Raw genomic sequence first — 7,500 nt, 5'->3', positions numbered from 1 at the left:
ATATATATATATATATATATATATATATATATATATATATATATAAACGGTCATAGAAAAAAACTATAATAGGAACACTCAGTCTTTATTCAAAACCTTGTCTAATCCCGGGACAGAGGTGATGTTTATGTGCAGTCCCTGTTTCTGTAACACTTCCTATTCCCTCTTAACATGATCTAGTAGCTGTTGGGAGGTTCTTTCATTACGCGTTTCCCAAACATTGACAATATTCGCCCAACTATTTTCATCCGGTCTGACCCACATGCTTTGCTTGGCCGCGGAAGGTCTCCATGTAGTTTTGGTCATCGACCCACTTCGTAACTGGCCTTGATGTGTGTATTGGGCAGTTATCCTGCGCGAATATAATTGTTTCTACGTGCTGATTGAGGAATATTACTTGTAACTAACAATTCAAAGCATTTGTCTAAACTGAATCTCCCCTCTTTTCCGGCGAGTTCACCAACACCATGTATAAATAATCCACCCCCTCATATTGCAGGTCACATGGCTACTCCTCGCTATCAAAAATGGTTAATAATATTTACACTTGTTATCTTTCATCCAGCAATGGAGCTTCCCGTGCGCTCTCCACATACTGTTGGGCGAACTGGTGGCGACGTTGGCAATGCCGTTTGTTCAGCCTCTCTTTGATGACGTTCTGTGATGAATCCCATCTGCATATAGTCGTTTTCTTCACCGTACGGCTTGAATATTCATTATCATAACGACTAGTATCAAAATAATTATTCTGTTTGTTATTTTTCTAGATGGTTCCTATTTCCTGTAAATCAAATAAGGTTCCGAGTAAACAAGTGCTTAGATACACTCTTCTTCAAACAGCGAAAATGAGATCGCAGTCATATATATATCAAAATAAGTAATATGCAAAGAACCTTCTTCTTTACAGTAAGTATCAAAGATCTTTTACAGTTAAGGTTTGGTATAAGTTCATCGAGCACTCTACGCTTTAAAACTTCTTAAACGGCATTCACTTCTGCAAATTATACAAGGAAAATCATTGTGAATTGCCATATGTGACCAGATTTAAGAGAGTTGGAGAGTGATTAAATTCCCTCACTTCGGCTAAAGATGGAACAAGGAACAGAGAGTCAGCGGATACAGCGCGTATATGGGACGGTTGCGGTGTCTTGCAGAGCGTTCGATTGGATTCAACCTCCCTTGGGTAGAATCACGCGGAGGGCTTGGTGGGTTGCTCGAGTTGAGAATGGAAAGCAAGCTAAAATGTATTTTCTCGCTGCGTGCTATTCAAATTGTGGTATTGCGACATCTCTCACGAGAAAACGGCCACGACAATGTGTAATAATAAAAGCGAAAACTCAATGCGTCCGATTGTTGGTAGAACAAATATTGTAATATAACTATATTATAGTACAAAGGACATGTATAAATAGTGATGTATGCTTGCATACAATATATACGCAAGCACAAATCACAACCACACACACTCCACAGCACCACGCCATGCACTGCAACGCACGCACGCACGCATACGCATCGCACGCACGCACACAACGCACACACGAACTACACACACACACACACCACCACACACCCCAGCACACACACACACACATCTACACACACCACACACACACAAAACTTTTGTCATAACTGATTGAAATATCTGGCAGATCAGCTTATGGTTGCTTAAAATAATCATATTTAAACCAACGTACGGGAAATAATAATAAGCGTGCTAATGAAACAATTTAACGAAAGAAATGATTATCGTGCGGAGCTGGTATGAATAATAAAACTAATCTCGTGAAAGTTTTGTGTGGATAATTTGGGGGGTCCTTGTATAAAAGAAGAGGTTCGGGTCAATGGCTCAGGAACGGTGGATTATTAGTGCTTCTTACGACCCCCCCTGCCTTGTTGTCACTCTGCGCTGTATCAGGACTTCTCAGGCAAGGATGTATATAGAAGGCTGAAGTCAGACATTGTGTTTCATCAAACTAAATTTTAAAATATTTTCGGTGAGGGTTCAGTCTCATTCATAGGTTTGCCTGGTATTGCCTCTAATTTAATAAGCTCAGTTGTATCAGCTGTACTTTTAGATAAGGCTGATTTGATATTTAATCGTAGTACATGATACCAAAGGGCAGGAAAGCTTTTCTATAGATACATAGAATGATGTGCTTTACAATTTTTTCATAAGTATGATTTCCTCGGGTTCGGAGTATGAAATTAATTTTATTTTGTATATAGTTAGACTTTGTTAAAACTAGGACTAATGTTGTGCCACATAAATGAATGATAAGGAAAATGAAGGTAGAGGGGGGGGAAAATGAGAAAACGCAACAAAGAATATCAACGAATAATGAGTGGTAAGAGAGGATGCCGATATTACCAATGTTAACGTATTCCTCAGTCCAAAGGATTTACGTGCAGTGTACTACTGAAAACATGATGAATGGGAAGCTCTTATTCCCATGCACAATAAAGCAGTCACTAGTCGTCATAACTTCGGTATCTGATATATGAACATTGATATGCCAACGAATAGCAATACTATACGGCAAAATGCGGTAACACTTCTAACTACGAATATGGAATATCTTCTACGACAATATTGAACACGACAGCGTATTATTACTTCATGACGAGGGGCGGAGCTACCGAGCACCAAAGGGAAAGAAAAGGGAGGAATGTATGAGTGCATTCGAAGCGCAAAACTTACAGAGCAGATTGGACTATACAAAACCGTATCACACACCGCCGACGCATCGCAGCCCCCCACCATCTACACACAATACACATACTACTGACATACAGACTACGACACACAAAGACCACACACACACATATGAATATACAAACGTATACACATACAACTGCTCACACACACACACACGAGCTACACACACACACACACATATGCATATACAACTACACAGCACACCACACACCCACTCACTCCTCACACACACACACCACACACACCACACACATCACGCACTATACACACACACTACACGACACACCACCACACACGCACACAGCACACAACACATTGACACAATACACACGACTATCACGACAGTTTATGCATATAAAGATCTCTACCACTGACACACACTACGTGCACAACAGCACAGCACACACACAACACAACACCACACACACACACACACACACACCACAACCCCAAACGCACACCACACACAGTAAAAAATAAATATATATCTATATAATATATATATAATATATTTATGTATGTATATATACTATATATATATATTATATTATAATATAGATATATATATTATCTATATATATATATATATATATATATATAATAATTTGTCATGGGTAAGACAATAAATGCACCCTGGGGTTACCTGGAACAAGGATCCAGCACTATTAGCTCCTAATGTTAGGTGTTGCTGTGATGTGAATGATGGGGATGAAATTGATGATGAATGTTGGGTGTGAAATGAAATTGATGATGTGAATGAAACGTCGGCAGCAGGGCCTCATGTTTGGCAAATAAAGCAATGTGGATATTTAATCTCGGTGAAATGAAGGGAATGGATGGATGGAATTCGATGAATGCTGTGTGGCGGTGTGAAATGTGGTTGAATTGGTGGAATGGGAAAACACCTTCGGTTCTCACGGAGTTAATGGTCTTGCACCAAATAATGTTTGGCGTTATTACAGTGAACTGTTTTAAAGCTGCAGAGATAGTTCCTCTTAGTTAGTTGGAGACTGCGAGTGAAGAAGGCAGAACTACCTGGGGGATTAAAACTCAACTTTTATTCTCTCTGAACAAACATCCACACCAATGATTGAATACAGAAAAATAATTCATACCACATTCGCAGCCCCGTCGCGGTGAGTTATCAGGGGGCGCCGTATTCAGTGGGCAACCACCAGGCTGACAATGTTTAAATTAGTCATCTGGAAGACAAAAAAGAAGAAAGCTATAAAAAACATGTCCAGTTAGAAACACATTAAAAATCGGAACGGGAACGTGAGGAAATGAAAAGAGATAGGTAAATTCATACTGTCTGTAACGGAACATGGATTCGATACAAAATTCAATATAGGAATCAGTGTGAGACCAATTGGAAAGTAATGGAAGTTTCCAAACGAAAGAAACAAGACATTATTTTTTCTGGAAAAGTACGAACCGAAAAGGAACCATTATAAGTCAACTGAGTTGCTAATTACTCACGAAAGAAAAAAAAAAAAAAAAAAAAAAAAACTTGCACATTCCACTAATTGGGGGTTGAACATCCAGCCGCAATAGGAAATGATCGCATTTTAAAGTCAGAAATTACAGCAAAAATCAGAAATACAAGCTAAAAACAGCGCATAACATTAGTATATTTTAACAATGCTACGCACACAACCAAACAAGTCCGATAAGTGATAAAGAAAATGGAAAATCCGTTTATAACACTTCTCAAGACGACAAAAGAAACTTTAGACACAAATCCCTAACTGAGATGTAAAAACGTAATCATGGGAAGACCTCAACGCCAAAGTAGTAAGTAAGCAAAAACAAAAAAAAACAACAACCCCCCCAAAACAAAAACACACAAAGTAACACACACCACCACAAAGTAGGCAAACACAAAAAAGATCTGGGAAGAATGAAAAAGAAAGAAAAAAAAGGTTGAAAAAACGGGTGAAAAACAAGAACACCTGTGGAAGGAAAAAAAATCGGCTTAATGGGAGAAGGGACAGATATAAAATGAGAAAGGGTTTGGAAGATTTGATGATAATTCGTGGGATAGTACAAATAAGATAGGTTATAGCCAAAAATACATTGTTCCAACACCAAACCAAAAAAGACACTCTTACTTGATCACCCCCACGTAGCCCCCCCGGTGCGTAGGTGTTGCAATGCAGAACAGAAACACAATTCGATCACGCTTCGTATTGCAGCTTTCGCTTTTTACTCCTAGGCGTTACCTCCACAGTCCAGCTGTCCACAACAACGAAACCACACAGATCCGTTGTCTACTGATCTAGTTCGTGCGGCCTCCTCCATCACTGATGAACCAAAAATGGAAAAAGCTTCTGCGCATTTGTAAAATAAGATTGCCCCAACCCGAAAAGAACTCTAGTGCCCTTACAGCTCTCCCGTGGACGTCTTTCGCTTCTCTCTCTGAAACATTGTCGACACACCAGACTCTACACTTAACCCTACCCGACCTTTGTCAAGTAAGAATTACAAACCTCAAGTATTGCCGACGCTGTCTCTAAACCCACTATCCACCTCTAAAAGGCTGGGCACTACAATAATATATATGATAGATAAACAATTTATCCAGAATTATTCAGTGTCTTACAACCATTGAAAGTAGCTCAATTCAATGTGAAATTGATCAGACTAACACACAAGGTGTGTGTGTGGGAAGAAGTGATAGAAGGAAAAGAAACTTTGTCTTGCTGAGCGCCCCTCGTTGCTTAAGAAACTATCGCAAAAAGAAATACTAGACAAAATTTCCCTCACTGGTGATATCCTGAATAAAGAAACAACATTCTAAGTGTAAGTGATTGTGTGCCCAGAAACAAGAAGATGCCATTACAAATCTAGGGTATCAATAATCCGCTTGAAGCAAAAGCTAATATGTTACAAAAAAAACAAACATTTACAATGTCATTCAAAGATTATTGCGACAGGATTTACTAGGAAAAGAATATTCTACAATGAACATGCCAGTGAATTGAAATAATGTTCTATCAAAAGCACTAACTAATAGGAACTCTACCTAAGGAAGTAACGATAACTCACCAGAAAATTTGTTAAAAACCCGTACAAGGGCCACTATCAATAAATGAAGATGGACTTGTTATGTGATGGTAAACAGAATAGTCAAAGATAGATGGCTAATCCATATTGTTTTACAACACCGTGATACTAAAATAACGAATAAAGACTTGACAACAAACAACTATTTCAATTAGCATCAATGACAGCGGACGATGAACACCCAACCGCCATGCTAGAAGAAGTTATAAAAAGCCTTCGATAAAAGAGTTAAAGAATAAACAAGAGCCAGGACGAATGCGATCGAAACTAACATCGAAACATAACTCGAGAGAAATGCTGGACTCCGAAAGTGTAAATATCTGTCTAACTAAAACTATGTACAAAAATTTTGGAATAGTGAAAAGTAAGATGGCCAGAAGATGCTTGGCGCAAAAATCGGTCCTCTTGCCTACCCATACCTAAAAAGGTTCCCCCATGACGCACCCAAGGCAACAATAACAGGACAATTGCATAATAAATCACAGCAGCAAATTTTTTTTGAACAAAATTAGCTAAGAATGAAGTTGCAAGTTAAAGAGAAGAAATTGAGACGAACAAGCAGCTTTTGCCTTGAAAAGGTACCAGAAACCAGAGTCTAAACTGAACATTGATTAGAGAGGAAAACAAAGAACATCAGAAAGACTATACCTGTGTTGTCATCGATTCTCAGGGCTTTGATCTGTTGATAACCGATATCTCGGTGAATAACATGACGATTATGAAGTTTCCAAAAACAATCATCCAATCTAATTAAAAGCCAGTAGACTACAACAAGCAACTGTAAGACCACTTATGGTGTGTAACAAGGAATGGTTTCGAAGCAAAACAAGGAGTGCGACAGGTTGCTTCGTCTCACACCCTTCTTTAACATATATCTTCTTGAAACAAATTATGAGAAGGTTGTTTCGTATGTGCTCTGGAGGAATTTGAAGGAACTGTAAATGTTGGAGGATACCATACATATCCTCCAATCTAAGGTACGCACGATGATATAGTATACGTTTTGATTGCCAGCAGTATCACGAACTACAACAGGCTACAAGTATACAGTGTTAGAGAAGCATAGCGGAAAAAAGGCTGGCCTTTGATTCCTTATAATGCCAAAGCTGGCACAAGAAGGAAAATACTAAGATTATGAAGACTTCAAAAGAATCAACGGACACCATGAACAAGGATGAACATGATTACAACTCAATGGAAAGGGTTTGTTGGATAAAAAAAACGTTGAACGAAAGAGGCTTCACTTATGCTTGGCAGTTGTTCTAAATCTGGAATACATAATATGATTGACTCAGCCGGAGCGAATAAAAGAAGCCTATTACCCAGTGCACAACAAAAACAAAAACACGCACATCAATAAAAATAACCTGGAAAAAAAGACCCTGAAACCCAGAAGCAATTACCTTAGGCACCTAAGTTATGCTACGTGACGTAAGCACTATTCTGAGGCTTAGTTGAATCACATTAGTTTTTCCAATTGCATAATATGGTCTGAGGTGGGCGCTGCTGAAGACAGAAGACAAGAAAAACCTCCTATACAACTAGATTGTTTGACAATGTGGGTTCCGTGTAAGACGAGTTACTATGTAAATTCACTGGGAGAGGGAAGAAAAGAAACACGAATGATGAAGTGCTGAGAAAAAATAAATTGAGTACAAAGACCGGCTGTTGGACATCTTGAAACAAAAGGAAATAAAGTTTATTGTTGTTAGATG

Source organism: Penaeus monodon, chromosome 4 (assembly GCF_015228065.2).
Source record: "Penaeus monodon isolate SGIC_2016 chromosome 4, NSTDA_Pmon_1, whole genome shotgun sequence".
NCBI classification, from domain to species: Eukaryota; Metazoa; Arthropoda; class Malacostraca; order Decapoda; family Penaeidae; genus Penaeus; species Penaeus monodon.
The sequence above is the reverse complement of the archived record's forward strand: the minus strand, read 5'-3'. Positions refer to the sequence as shown.